The sequence below is a fragment of the Camellia sinensis genome, chromosome 3 (assembly GCF_055761805.1).
Source record: "Camellia sinensis isolate YWXY chromosome 3, ASM5576180v1, whole genome shotgun sequence".
Classification (NCBI taxonomy): Eukaryota; Viridiplantae; Streptophyta; class Magnoliopsida; order Ericales; family Theaceae; genus Camellia; species Camellia sinensis.
In genome coordinates, this window is record NC_138963.1 from 193,570,078 (window position 1) to 193,586,816 (window position 16,739).

Sequence of the window (16,739 nt, forward strand, 5' to 3'; positions counted from 1 at the left end):
ATGTCGGCTATTTTGAAGCTTATGTATTTTGAACATGTCGGCTTGAGAAGCCTTCTTCCAAGATGTAATATGTATCTTTGTACTTCATTTCTATTTGTACTCAAGTTGTAAAGCTATGTAAAGATGTATGCCATTCCATTTGACTTATGCACTGCTCTTATGGACCACTTGTATTTTAGATTATTGCTTCCGCACTTGTGAGCCCCATATATTTTTACTCTGATTGTGTGTGAATTTTGAAAGTTGGCCTTCGGTAATCTCGGATTACTGGCTATCACGACACCAAACTACTAGGGGCGGTTTGGGGTCGTGACACACTTGCTCTCACAAATTTGTTTAATCTAGGACGAGGTGACCATAATGATATCAAGACTGTTTCCAATTGTTGCCTCCAAACAACTTGTTTTTGCCTTTTTTCATCACATTTTTTTTGTCTAAATATCTAACCGTGCATCCGATTGATGCGCCACTTGCTCTTACACGTTGTTTTTAATCTAGGCCGAGCTGACCGTTATGATCTCGGGGTTGTTTCGAGCAATTTCCAATTTTTTGCGCCAAACGACCTGTTTTTGACTATTTTTTTTATCCTATTGCCGTTTTTGCCTATATGAGATATTATGTGCCATATACATGACATATCATATATTGCAAAATGTTTAAAATGACCTTGTTCTTTTCTCCCCTTCTTTTCTCTTTCACCTTCCCTCTTTTCTCCTAGCCACATCAGCAACTATAGGTGCTACCGTGGGTAGAAGAAAATTAGGAAAAAAGTAAATAAGGTTATTGTAAGCATTTCACAATGTTTGAAATATATATCAATTTTTCCTTTTTATTTAAGTAATTAATCTTTTAACAAAATTAAGGTTCACAATGATCCACATTGATAGTTCAATGTGACAAAGTGTAATGTTTTTAGTTGAGGGGGGTAAAGTGAGATAGTAAGTAATAGTTCAAGGGGCAAAAGTGTAGTTTTTCCCATAATTAACCAAAAGAGACAAATCCACATTTCTCAAATATTTAGTAGGCTTGCAACATGAACAGAAGCATCACTTACTTTGTTCTGAATTAGATCGTCAAGCTCTCTCCTTAAGCTTTGGTACATTTCTGCGAGGGTAGGTTTCATGAAGAACTCCAAGTATCCTCCTAACATTTTTAAGTGGTCGCCCTGTAAAATCAAGAAAATGATACCACCAAATCATCATAAAAAATAATAAAATCACAACATGATAGACATGCAAGGGAGTGAGGAAGATGGAGGACTTCAGTAAGTAGTCACATAAAGAAGAATAAACTTACAGAGTACAAGAGCACCTGACCATCCTCCATTGTTTTCAACAAGAATGACTTTTCATTGTGCTGCCAATGCATATATGTCAACACTCACATAGATTGCATGAAGTAATTAAAATTATACACAGAAATCTTTCCGAATCATTCCATCAAGTTATGAAAACTATAGTTAAATCCCTATTTATCTTTCATTTACTAAATTAACAAAACAGATGCACACTTTCTTGCATAGTACAAAATGATTCCAGGAGATGAATCAAGCAGATTAGGCATCAAAAGCATTTCCATTTTAAGCCACATGATTGGGATGCCAAAAAAGAAAAAGAAAAATATGATCAGTGCAAGAGTCATGGATGTTATGGCTTACCACAATAGAGAAAATTCCAGGATACAAGGCATAGCAAATAACAGCTTGAATGAGATGCTCATCAGAACTCCATGCATTGCAGGTGGCATTGTTGCTATCAACAAGGCCTATATCCTTGAGTGAAGAGTACAACTCCCTTCGCAGAGCATCAATAGCGTTCATTGATTGAGTAGAAAGAAAATTCTTCCAGTAGTATTCATATCTAGCTAGGTCTTTTTCAGCTTCTTTCCAGCCCTCATAAGCTCGGACAAGAGCAAGGTGGTCACTGTAATCACGTAAAAATTGTGCTTTTGCTGCTTCTGCTAGCTACAAAGAGAAAGACACACAAATCAATTGCCCCTCTTTTTTTGGATAAGTATACATTAAACGCAACATTGTAGATGTGCAAAAACAAGAGCTTACGTAATATTAATACTTGTATTATGCTTTTCAATTTCATTATATCATACCTAAGTGGATAAAAACCAACTATCAAAATTAGATGCAAACCCCAGATCCAACGACCTATTACTCCCTAACCACCCCATCTCATAACCAGCCCAACAAACAACTAACCTCACCCTCTAAGAAGAAGTCATTAACAAAGTATCACACCATTGCAACTATAAGTTCTAAACCAAACTACCCAAAAACATATGGATGAACAAATGTAAAGATTTTTACAAAGAAACAAAAGGCGTCTCTATAAGCTGTTTATGGACTTAAAGATCATAGGCTCCTACTAAGATGATGTATTGTGCCCCCCAAAAAATAGGGATTGCCAACTAGATATATTAATATAAATGAGAAAATGCTCAATGTAGCAAGTCCCAATGATAACGTGAAAATGCATAAAGTAGAACAAAGTTAACAATCTCAAGAGGCTTACACCATGGTTCAACCTCAAGTACATCTTTTGTGCGTCAGAAGAAGAATGTGCAAAGAAATGAAAATAACTTGAACAATGATGTTCATAGGGATGAGAGGTAACTATCTTGAGGATGATAACAGTAGCATAAAAAAAAACAATTTGATGAATGCATTTGCAAGAGTTATAAGGAACCAATAAATATTTTTCAGATCAGAACAGTCCTCACTAATGACGAGTAGCTTGATTTGATGTGAAGACACTACTAGTTGAACATGAACACAAGCACTGTGAGTGAGAAGCCACAAGATGACTTTTTAATCTAGTTATTTATATAATATTCAAAATGCTAAAAGGTTAAGAAAAGCTTTATATACCTGAACCAAATAAATTGCCAATCAAAGTTTGTACATGAGCGAATGGTTGGCATCATCTTGAAGCTATTAACGACTTATTATAGGACTGTAGCAGAGAGAATTTCATTCATGTGATGTATAAATTTGGTTATCTTAGGTTGGTTCTCCAACCAATCACTCACTGTACTACTCCACACCCCCAAAAACGAGGAAAAAATAAGACAAATAGTAAAACAACACTAACCCATCATGCAAGTCTGTATTGTCATTGAAGTAGTCTAAGTGAATCAAAGCTTACCCAAAGAGGGTAACTGAGGTGGTTCAAAACAATCATCATTTCACCTCACAACAAAGATCACAACCAAATCCATAGCAATAGCAATTAATCTGCTCAATACAATTATTGCTACAATAGGGGGGAACAAGAGTACAGAATAGAAAGGCCACATTTCTAAATGGGTGCCAGTCTTTCCTAGAAGAATCTAAATAAGCCAAACAAGCATCTATGGTGAATCCATTCAACTAAACCGAAGAGTTCAAACATACAATAGTGTAGCTACAAGTGCAAGCTATGAAAAACATCTAAATAAGAGAATGAATCATTGAACCTGAACCTATCCAAGAAAAAGTACGTGACCGTCATCTAATCATACAAAGATAGGAAGCCTGACTTACATCCTTCTTGTTCATTGGTGTTAAGAATGGATCTCGGACACTAAGACCAATAATGACAGTCAGCACTGGGTCCAGGCAATTGAATACAACACTAAGTATTAGCATCTTTCCAGGTTTGGGGTCTATCAAAAGCATTGTCATGTAGCGACCTGTCCAGGGCTCAGACCACATGTGGTTAAATATTCTAACAAAGAAACCTTAAAGTTTCTAAAATCTATAAATGCCAAAATGAATAAGGAAAGATAATGCAAATTTGCATACCAAAAATAGTCAAATTTTCATAAGAGGTCTCAACTTTAAAACACATTATTAGAAAAAGATGTAAGCTCACATATATAATTGAAAAACTTTTCTTACCTAATTGATGTGGAATGAATAGTATTGTTAAGGGTTGGAATGAGGGCATTACAGTTCTACTGTGGGTCCCCTATTTTGCAAATGTGGTAAATTTCATATTTATGATTGAATGAATAGTACATTTTCTGTTTTATTTTTTGGGATCTACTTGCAGTTGTTGCTTGTGATGTATACTTGATCCATTTCTATTTGTATTTCAAAATGAACTTGTTGAAAACTATTAGCTTGGTCGGCTTAAGTGTAATTTCTTGTAGTGGATATACGAAGGAAAACTTAACAATTAACACTATTCTAAGGAAAAAGAAATAAATTAATATTAAAAACATTAAAAATCATGCCAAATGAACACTATTGGGTTTTTAATTTATTAGATCAACATCAAATGGACCAAATTTACCTGAACATGAGAAATGAAGAGAGAGTATGCAGGACCAGGTCAGTTTTAGGAAAGGTTTAAGCCCATTGAAATAAATCCTAGCAAACATAACTGAAAATTGATGGACTATTTTCTATATCCATAAGAAAATCCATAGGATTTTTGAAAGCCAAATTCTTCTTGACTTTTCCGTTGCTAACTAGCACACCACTTCCTGCCCTTTTTTTTTCCTTCTAAATTTTCAGAAAAAATGAAAAATCTACCCATTCTTGTGCACTTTCATCAAAATGAAATAGCTATATCTAAAATACTTGACCAACCAATTACTGACAAAGTCAAAACATCGTTAGACATGTAAGAGATGCAGTAATCTAACAGCTATGGTTCGCAGAACATTAACTTAAATTGAATTGTAGAGAAATAATAAAACAAAACTACTTAAGAATGGGAAGCTATTGTATATTAAATTGCAAAAGATTAGAATCAAAGGTGGAGAGAGAGAGAGAGAGAGGAACAGATCACTCTTACTCTGCACACATGCTTAGTTTCGCCGAATTCTGGCTCTTGACAATCTTAAGAATCAACAAATTGTTCTCATCCACATATTGCACAAAGCGAGGAGCAACCAAGTGATAAATGATGCCACAGATAGTATGCCAATTGTTTAAAAATAATAAAGATTAGAGTGTTTCCTTTTTCCTACTTCATGGCAATCACCCAAACAATGTGCAATAGAAATTCAATTTGACAACCTCAAACTGATATAGCAAAAGATAGAATGTTGAACCATAAGCCTCCAACAAGCTAAAAACTGAATGAATGAACCACCAATCACAGAAAATACCTAAAATATTGAGAGAACAAAGTTCTACTATTAAAGAATCTAACTATTTTTTATTAACGTATTAAGCTCCTCAAAGGAGAAAAAAATTGAAAATCACAAATCAGAGAGCAAGAAAAAGAGGGCATGAGAGTGATTGAGTTAGTTGAGGGGGTAAAGCTAGCTGCTAATGGTGGAAACCGTGGTGGCTAAGAGTAACAGCAACACTACAGGAAAAAAAATGCTAGGGTTCACAAATTAGGGTAGGAGAGGAATAGGATCCTCTCCTTGCATTTCATACTTCCAGGGCCATTGGGCCTACTTTTAGGCCGAATTTTGATAATTCAAACCGTTCATATTTTAAGATTTGTTTAGTATATCATACTTGTAAAAAATCAAGTTGATCGGATATCGGAAAGCATGTGTTCGAAAAACTCGAACTAAAAACTATTTTTTTAAAGAATTTAATAAACAGTTTTCCGGGCACATGGTTTCTGATATCCAATCAACTTGATTTTTTACAGGTATGATGTACTGAACAAATCTTAAAATATGAATGGTTTGGATTATCAAAATTGGGCCTAAAAGTAGGCTCAATGGTCCTGCAAGTAGGAAATGCAATGAGGAAATACAAGAAGTATCTTGATTTGAGAGAGAGAACCTGCTTGCTTGTGAAGGACTAAAGAGACTGATATACAAAAATAAAAAATAAAAAAAAATAATGGCAAAATTTGGGCAACAATCTTAAAATTTTCCCACTAGATTTGTATACACAATTTGCCGACTAAAATAATTTTAGTCATTGTTTTTGTCACCGTTTTTACCGACTAAACTGTTTAATCGGAAAATGTTAATATATGACGACTAAATTATTTAGTAGCCAAAACATGAATTAACGCCGACCAAATTAAATTTTAGTCAGCAAAAAGTAATATTTCTCGACTAAAAATATTTAGTAGCTTAAAACCTAAATTAAGACCAAACTTTAGTTGGTATTTGCCAAAATTTAATTCAATATCACCAATACAGCATAGTTTTATTATTTGTGACCAAAATATTTTAGTCGCTAAAAAGTTTTTCATTCCCACTTTTTTTTCTGGTCTTCCCTCTTCAACTTTTGCCAACCAAATTTTTATTTTGGTCGCAGAAAATTATATTTTGGCACCTAAAAAATATTAGTCGACAAAACTCCAAACCTTTGCCAACCAAATTTTTATTTAGTCGCCAAATGAAATTTTTTTGTGATTGAATAAAAGTTAGTTTGCAAAATTGGTCGTGAAAAATGTAATTTCCTGTAGTGGTTATTTTGTCGTCTTCTTCTTTTTCTTCTTTTTCTTCACTCCCAAACTCCAATCTACCTTACCAAAACTCACTATTATCATCAACATCATTGTTTTTTATTATTTTAAAACCCTAAACCTCAAAAGAAAGTATGAACAAAATCAAACAATGAATGAAAGTGATAATCAAAATAATTTTTTACAGTAGCCCATCAAAAAGGAGGTAAACATTCATACAAAAATAAAATACAATTATTAATTTTTGTACTTTTTCACATGTCCCATTACAATGTTAAATCTTTCAATTTTCACAGTCACATAAATAGCATTACAGCTTCCGATTCAATGACCATGACAAAAATTGGTTTCTATATGATGCATGTGATAACCCTATTTCGTATTATGCTAATTGATCTTAATTATATTTGTGATTATGTGTTTAATATGATTTTGAGTGCCATTTCTATGAATATATGTGGTTTTGAATTTCTATCTGTTTGCCATAGGAAAATCTGTTCAACTTACTGTTAAAAACTGAAAAATTGAAGGCCTTATCGGCCAAAGAAACCGAAATTGATTGCGCCATTGTGATTAGCATAATTTTTAGAGCCTACAATGAAATTTAATTAGAAATTGATTCAGATCAAAATAATTCGAGTAAATTGATTGAATTAAGTACCATTATTAACCTTAATCAATTTGATTAAGTGGGAGACTATAAAAAAAGGGCATTACACTAACATTCATTTGGTTTTGAGCCCATTTCACTCATTTTGGCTGAGATTAGCTCTCTAGAGAGAGACAGGGGCCAACATTGAAGAATTGCTAGAGAATTCAAGAAACTAAGGGAATTAGCTCAAGAATTAGCTATAATTGGAAGAATTGAAGCTCCTAGGGGAGTGATCAATCCTTAATTCATGAATTTGAGTTTGTAATCATGTAAATTCAAAGAGAATATGTGACCAAGAACAGGAATTGCATTGCAATTGATGAATTTGAAGTCAAAGAATGCATGCATGAAAGGAATTGCCATGAATTTGTATGTTTGAGCATGAAATACATGATCTATGTTGAATCTTTGATTGAAGTTCATGCTTTTGATCATCTCTTCCTCATTTAAATTGAGAATGGGAGCTATATCTCACATGCATGTACAATTCATAGGAGTATGAGTTTTGAATACATGAATTTGTTATGTCGAAAATAAGTTTGGTGTAATTTAGGGCATGCATGTAATTAATTCATGGGATTTGAGCTTCATAATGTGGTGAATTGGTGTTGGTATCATGTTAGTAGATGTATATGTGAGCTATGGATCATAAAATGCAAGATATATTAGTTCGAATGCAAGTTTGAGCCTCAAAAAGAATTTTGGAAATTCTAGAATTCGGCATGTCCACTCGAGTGGGGTAATGGCCGCTCGAGTGTGAAATGCTAGCTCCCAGCAGTTTTGCAGACATTGCAACCCGCTCGAGCGTCCAAGGTGTATGTTTGACCCTCAGCTCGAGCGCTAGCACTTGAGCGTGAATATGAGGCAACCAGTACTTTGCATACCATGAGGGTCTGCTCGAGCGGCGGAACCCACACTCGAGCGGGGACCCCTATTTCAGAAATTTTGTAAAGGTGTTCTGTGTTTCATTTTCCGTTCCCTTTCACTTCCAAGCACTCTTAGGCGTGCATTGAACATTATGAATGAATTAAAAGAATAAGAAAGAAGCCTAAGAGGGATGTATAGATTAAAAACAGATTGAATCAATTATGACCCATATGTGTTATGTAATGTGTAGGGTCGAGCTCTAGGGAAAATCCACCGGTTGACACTGTGAGTAATATCTTAGTAAAGATATTTGAAGTATGTCACTTGTCCAATTGCTTATTTCCATATCAGTCTTATAAGTTTGTTAAATTGAATTGTGGACAAATATTTGTTATGCCATATGGCCGTTGGATACAATTGACTGGGCCGAAGGTCGTTTGACATGAATGAATGAATGGGCCGAAGGATATTTGACATGAATGAATGGGCCGAAGGCCGTTTGACATGAATGAATGAATGGGCCGAAGGCCGTTTGACCTGAATAATTGGGCCAAAGGCCGTCGGACATGAATGAATTGGTCCTGAGGCCGTATGTTAAGAACGAAGTGGGCCGGAGGCCATTTGATATGTTCGGGTTTGCAAATCACCCAATGTACTAGATAGGATTTTAAATGGGCCCAAGGCCGTCGGAACATGTGAACCTATTTCGAATCTCATTCGTGTACTTTCTTTATATGATATTATTCACTGGGCTTTCGCTCGCTCTCATTCATGTATATGTTGGTGAGCCAAGAGATGTCCTAACCCTGCCTCGGTGAAGTAATGTGAGGAATAGTCAAGATTTTGAAAAGTCAGCCCAAATGGCTCACGCACGAGACTTGTCTTTGCCCCTTTTGTTCTTTGGTTATAATTTTGATATATTGGCGAAAACGTTGGATCACTTTTGTATATAAACTTTGGGTTTGACTGACTTGGACTTGAATGATCCTGTATGTATAGAACTTTCCTTTTGATGTGAGTTATTAACGAATGTATGTGAAATGTTATGATGTGCCATGTAAGCACGGTTCTATGGACAAAATTTTTAAATTGCTTCTGTTTGGCCCCTTAACTCTGATGGAGTATGTTTTGTTTGGTTTGAGGCCGTAGGTAATCCCTTGATTACTGGCCGGTTATGACCTTAATCCATAGGGGCGGGTTCGGGTCATGACAGAGTGGTATCAGAGCACGAGTTAATATCTCACACACTTGTCCAAATGAGCAATAAGCGTCTAGAAAAGATCTAGGATGCATTCATGTGATAAGTATGAATCTGAAAACATCAAGAATATACTTAAATGTTTCAAAGTGAACGATTATGTGCTATAAGTTTGTGATTTGCTTGCATTCCGAATTATTTGAATGTGTGTGCTCTTTAGTAGATGTATACTTGTGAATCCCTTTGTATAAAGTATAATGCAAGTCTAATAAGAATGATGACCTAATAATAGCTCTCACCAAAGAGTTTAAGAAAATGAAACTGCCACAGTTTCATGGGGGATTAGATCCGTTGAAGGCTGAAGCATGGGTTCTCGGTATTGAAAAGCTATTTGAGGTGTTTCCTTTTTCAGAGACACAGAAAGTACTTTTAGCCACCTTTATGCTAGAAGATGAAGTAAGAAGATGGTGGATGTTAATGCGTGTGAATCATAAAGACATTGGCTGGGTGAGATTCCTGGAAGTTTTCTACGATAAATACTTCCCTCAGTGTGTCCGTGATAGGAAAGTATCGGAGTTCATGGAACTGAAACAAGACAATATGACAGTAGCTGAGTATGAGGCCAAATTCACTGAATTGGCCAGGTTTGCACCACATGTGATCGATACCGACTATAAGAAAGCAATGCATTTTGAAGGTGGGCTTGAAAGTGACATTTTAGAAATGGTGAATGTTCTCAAGCTGGAAACCTATATTGGGGTGCTAGATCGGGCCATAATATCAGAAGCTAACATAGCTAGACAGGCCAAATCCACAACTGACTGAAAAGGTAATAAAAGACAAGGCTTCTTTTCAAAGAAGAAATTTTCAAAGAAGCAAAATACAGGCACCTCAAGTACTTCTAACTCTTCCCGAGATACCTCTCCAATGTGCAATATTTGTAGCAAAAGGCATCGTGGAGTTTGTTATCGTGTGTCAGGGACTTGTTTTAAATGTGGTAAAATGGGGCATATGGCCCGAGATTGCAATCAAAACAGTGGAAAGTTAGCTGCTAGCTCAACAGCGTCAATCCCAACACCAGGAAATACTATGAGATCTACTACTGCCGGAGATACCGTGAGGCAAGGACGAGTTTTTGCGCTTGTTCCGGGCGATACACGGAATGCTGACGTCGTTGTCTCAGGTACTATTCCTATATGCAATCAGGATGCTTTTGTGTTAATTGACTCTGGATCAACACACTCTTTCATAACTTGTGCGTTTGCATCTAGACTGAGTAGACCTCTAGAACCATTACCATATTTGCTATGTGTGTGTGCTCCATCTGGGGAATCTGTGCTGTGTGCATCTGTATATCGGTTTTGTGACATGCGTATTGGGAATGCTATTCTGTATGTAGACTTATTGCCCTTGAACTTTAGACATTTCGATGTAATTCTGGGCATGGATTAGCTAACTAAATACTGTGTCACTATTGATTGTGTAACTAAACGGGTTATATTTAAACCACCAGAATAGGAAAAAATTGTGTTCGTGGGTAATGGGGTAGTGCCTCCACCTCATTTGATATCTGCAATGAAAGCATACAAATTAATCAGAAAAGGGTGCTAGGGTTACTTGTGTTATGTGCTATCTGAACAATCTGTGAATGTTGAATTGAGTAGTATCCCTATTGTTAGCAAATTTCCAGATGTGTTCCCAGATGAATTGCTAGGGGAATTGGTAGACAGGGAGATAGAGTTTACTATTGAATTTGTGCTAGGCATTCAGCCTATTTCTAAAACTCCCTACAGAATGGCTACAGCTGAAATGAAGGAACTGAAAGAACAATTGCAAGACTTACTTAACAAAGGGTTCATTCGGCCCAGTACTTCACCATGGGGTGCACCTGTGCTATTTGTGAAAAAGAAAGATGGAACCTTGCGCTTGTGTATTGACTATCGAGAACTGAACACGGTGACAATAAAGAATAAATATCCCTTACCACGTATTGACGACTTGTTTGACCAATTGCAGGGATCACAGGTGTTTTTCAAAATTGATTTGAGATCTGGATACCACCAATTGAAAGTAAAGGCAGAAGATGTTGAGAAAACTGCGTTTCGAACAAGGTGTGGCCATTATGAATTTCTTGTTATGCCATTTGGGGTGACTAATGCTCCTGCGGCTTTTATGGACCTAATGAACCAGATTTTTAAGACCTACCTTGATGACTTTGTGTAGACCGCCCGAACTCTCTCCGCGCGAGGGCACGAATTGGGTTCTAGCTACTACAGTTCGGACTCCTATCACGGTTATGAATCTAATCTCACAAAGTGCAATGTAAGACTGATAAATCACCAAAGAGTCCAAATCCGACAATTGGTTTTGAAAAATCAATTTTAATCAAAAAGCACCAAACATGGATTGTTTTGCCAGATTTTAGAGTCGCCACCTAAATATTTTGTTTTGGGGAATTTGAGAAACCCTCACTCGTGCCTAAGGCCACGTGTCCGTCATCACCAAAGTTGCCTCGGCTCGGGAACTTGGGTACGAGAGGGGAAGGTCCTGAAATGAGCACCACCGCTCGCCTGATCAAAGATCGGCCTCTACTAAACATGATGTGTTATTTTTATAAACACATGTGTTCTTATTCCGGTTATTCATCTTACTTACTATGTGATGCGCACAGCATACAAGTATAGATTAGATCGCCTAAATTGGAACAAAACAATTCAATGTTTGTCTTCGAAAATGGTTTGAAAGTGCTACTCACAAGTAGGCTAAAGCGCGGATTTGCCACCCTCAAGTGGGCTTAAAACATGATGATTTGCCACTCCAAGTGGGCTTTAAACTCACATTTTGATGAATAGTTCCAATTCAAGTAATAAAGCCTTCATCCACAGGCATTCATGCAGTTAAACACTTAAGCAAATAGCCCCATGGCAAGCATGAGATCATGGCAATCACTTACACACATGCAAGGATGCTAAAGCAAAAACACTTACAGTGTACTCCGAGCCAAAGAAAGAAAACTAGTTAGAAATCAATGCATGATCCTAGCTATGTTAAGATGTGTAATGCAACGCATCCAAAATGCAGCTAAATAGGCTCGGCTATTCTAAGATGGCATATGAATGCAACACTAGATAACATGCGTTGAAACACGTATTCAAGTAAGTATTGAAATTCAATGCAGTTTGAATGATGCGCCGAGCCCGGTGCATGCAGTACGAATGAATGATGCACGCAAGCAAAGCATAAGTATGCTAATTGAAACATGCCCTAAAACAAACCATCAAAAGACGATAAATAAAAGGGAGAAAGAAATGGGGTTGGAAGACATGCACACACACACGCACACGCACACGCACCCTTATTACAACATTTGCCCTCTCGACGGAGGGTCTGAATAAATAAGAGCTAAGCTAAGCTACTTATTACAAACCAATTAATTAACTATGCCAAGCTAATTAAGAAATTACAATAATGAATTAAATTAGCTAAATACATTAACTAATTAGTTACAAAACTGACAAACTAACTAGCTAAATAAAGCAGTTAAATGGCCTCGAGGGTGAGGGTGAAATGCATGCTCGGTTCGCTTTGCCCGGAAATGCATTGCCTTGCCATAAGTTGTCTCTGTTTGCACTCGCAGTGACCTCGGAGCATCGAACACATTTTCAGGTTGCATCTGCTTCAAAACAAAAGCATTTTGGAAAAATTTGCTGCAAGTGGACGGCTGGCCACTTCAATTAGTCGGCAGGCTACTACAACTGACCGACAGGCCACTATAACTGGCCGACAGGCTAGTGCAAGTGGCCGCCGGCCACTTCCTTTTCCAGAACCTCAATTTTACTGCAACAGAGATCAACAAAGGCACAATAATGCATTTACAAGGAAATGTGTGTGCAACTACTCTCCTTATCATTTCTCAAGCTCAAAGGAGCGTAGTACTCGACTCTCAAGCCACCAATCACGCATCTCAATGTATGATGGCCAAAGAGCCAAGCTCGCACACTATTAGTGAATGCACAAACAACACATAAGAGTCCCCACCTCTATCATGCATGATCAAGAGGGTTGGCGACCAAGAAACGCAACACGTTTCATCACTTTGAGTATGAAATGTGTCACATTCCTTGTGTTTGGATTAACGTCCGATCCAAACACAATGCAATGCAAATAGGATGCTAATATGGCATGCACAAGGTTCTATCATACAAGCAATGCATGCATGGCATGTTTAGAAGCTAAGGCATCAAAATTAGTGAAATGTATTGCTCATAAGGTATGCACCACAATGCTCAAATGGTCAAACCACATATGGACAGACCTAAGACACCTCAAAACAATGGCCAAAATACACTAGGACTTAAACACAAAAAGCAAAGAACGCATGCTCATTGGTTTGCTCGCAAGCGAGACACAAAGCTTAATTGTCAAACGCATTGAAAGAATGACATATATGAGAACATGACAAAGGTACAAGCACTGAAATCATATGCGAAATGATGACTTATCATGCTAACAACACAAGTATGGCATGCTAAAGGACTTAAGTATGAAAGCTAGTGAAGTACACAACACTAGGGCTATCTAGTACAATGCTCAATGGACTAAACCAGCCCTAAACAGACCTCAAGCATGCCAAGACAGTGACCAACACACTCTAAAATGATAACATGATAGGCAAGATAATGATGCTCATGCATTGGCTCATCCACAAGGCATAAGGACACAACTCTTAAACACAATTAAAGAGTGATAAACATAAGAGTTTAGCAAACCTATATGCTCTGAAATCATGTGAGAAATGATGTCATATCACATAAACATCACAAATAAGGCATACTAGAAGGCCTAAGGCACAAGGCTAGTAAGGGGCATTACACAAGAGGCATGCAATACATGGCACAAATGACTAAACCAGCCATGGACAGAGCTCAATTAGGTCCAAAAAAAAAAAGACCAAAATATGCTGAGATGGAAGATCAAGAGCTTGAACAAGCATGCATACGTATTGGTCCATAAACGAGGCGCAAAACACAACTCTTAAACACAATGAAAGAGTGGAATATGTGAGAGTGTGACTATGCTATATTCACTGAAAACATGTGAGAAATGAGGCTAAGGCATGCAATCACCACAAGCACAACATGTTAGGGACTTTGAAACTCAAAACTAGTCAAAGCCACTTACACTACAACCATACATGACAAGACTCACATGGCTAAGACTATTCAAAATAGAGCTAAGGCATGCTAAAATGATGGCTAAAACATGCTGAGATAGAGCTAACACAAGCTAGGATTTGAGGCATAATGCATGATGCATGTTAGGCCCACAAAGAGGATTGCACTACAAGTACAAAAACCAAACAAGAGGTGACTCCACCAACCAAAATCAGAGTTAAGGCATGTTAAATAATGACCAAAAACATGCTGGAATGGAGCCAATACATGCTACAATAATGGACCAAAGCATTAAGCATACAAGGCTAGTTTGCAAGGATTACACTACAAGTGTAAGAAGCAAGCAACCAATGACCAAACCAACCAAAAATAGAGCTAAGGAAGGTCCAACATGTCACAAAAACAAGCCCAAGCTAGGTCATAAAAGAGTAAAAGAGCATGCTCAAGTATGAGGCCAACAATGCTCACGCACGAGACTTGTCTTCGCCTCTTTTGTTCTTTGGTTATAATTTTGATATATTGGCGAAAACGTTGTATCACTTTTGTATATAAACTTTGGGTTTAACTGACTTGGACTTGAATGATCCTGTATGTATAGAACTTTCCTTTTGATGTGAGTTATTAACGAATGTATGTGAAATGTTATGATGTGCCATGTAAGCACGGCTCTATAGACAAATTTTTTAAATTGCTTCCGTTTGGCACCTTAACTCTGATGGAGTATGTTTTGTTTGGTTTGAGGCCATAGGTAATCCCTTAATTACTAGCCGGTTATGACCTTAATCCATAGGGGCGGGTTCGGGTCATGACAATGCGACACCTTTTAATAAAAAAAAATTTGTGGTCTTTTTACTCTTTCTTTCGATCGAACTTTATGTTTGTTCAGGAATTTTTTATTTTATTTTATTGTTTCTGTTACTCCTGTATCAGTTTGAAAGGTTTTTCAAATGCTTATTTTTTTAATTTGTTTATTATTTATTATTTGGGTTCATTAAAGGTAACTTAGGAAAAATTATAGGGTGTATTCAGAGTAATATAAAATTTTAAATAATTGATGAAAAAGATGTAATTAGAAATAGGGAATACTTAATAATTTTTTTTGGAATAAATAGAATCTCCCCTATTCAATTCACCAAATATAAATCCTATCACATGGCTCAATCTCTCCAAACAAACATGTTGAAAGGGTTTGAATCATTAGGGGAATAATGGTGGCAAGAATGTTTGTTTGCTTTACAAAGCCTGCAAGAAGTAGATTCCTTTTCTGATGGGATTAACGGACATTGCGTGGGTGGGTTGGACTTAGGCCCTGAAGTCCACTCAAGCTAGTCCATTATTTATTAAGAATAATTATGGGATTTTTACTGATCAGTCCTATGTTCAAGGGTTATTACCCAACAGGTTCGTAATGGAGACTTTTTTACCTATAGGTCCTAAACATTTTTGTTTATTTTATTTTTGCCCTCATGTTTTATACTCAGATCTGTGAGATGAAAGATCGAAAATGAAAAAAAAAAGAAAAGAAAAGAAAAGAAGAAGCTCTCTCTCTCTACACATTTCTCCATCAATGACCATCGCCATCTCCACCGTTGCCGACCACCGCCGCCTCCACTGTCGTCATTACCGGTGACCTCAACCGGCATCTTCTTGTACTTTCACCATTGCTTTCATCTTCACCGACGTCTTTGCCTTCATCGCCACCAACGTCTTCGCCTCCGCCTCCACCTCCACCTCCACCTCCACCGTCATTGCCGACTATTGCCGCCGCCTCCACCTCCATTGTTGTCGTTGCCTCCACCTCTAGATTTAGGATCTGGGTTCTTTGCCATCAGGTCTTCTCTCTCTGTATATTGAAGGAATATCCCAGTGATAAATCTATTTAAACAAGTGATAAATTTGTTTAAACTAGTAATAAGTTTGTTTTTGTAAATTTATCATTGTTTAAACCAAAGGTAAGTTTGTTTTTTTGTGAATTTATCACTGTTTAAATAAGTTTGTTTTTGTGAATTTATCACTGAAAATTTTAAGTTACAGTGTTGAGTCTAGGAGTAAAAATGGAAAATATTGTTCGATTTTTTTGGGTAAGATCTGCTAGGTAATAAGACCGGTCCATAGGACCGGCCCCCAACTCCCCCAATAATTATCATCGGTTCCCATTACTAGTGAAATTCTTTGCCGTTTTTGATCATGATAAATATAGGGGGATTCTATTTACACTCAAAAAATCATTAAGTAATCTCAATTTTTAGATACACTTTATTTAATTATTTAAATTTTATTTTACTCTCATTGCACCCTATTATTTTTTTCAAATTACCCTCAATGTAAATTGAAATAATAAATAATAAACATACTAAAAAACTAAATTATTTCAAAAACTTTTCAATATAGAAAATAATTTTCAAAGACAAAAAAAAAAAATTAAAAACTTATAAGCACATAAGCATTATAAATACAAAAAA

At 36.6% G+C, this 16,739-nt stretch overlaps 1 pseudogene; it reads right to left on the reverse strand.

Annotated features, from left to right (window-relative positions):
- Positions 1 to 1,009: 1,009 nt before the first annotated feature.
- Positions 1,010 to 16,026, reverse strand: LOC114289798 (DExH-box ATP-dependent RNA helicase DExH5, mitochondrial-like; annotated as a pseudogene).
- Between the last annotated feature and the right edge of the window lie 713 nt (positions 16,027 to 16,739).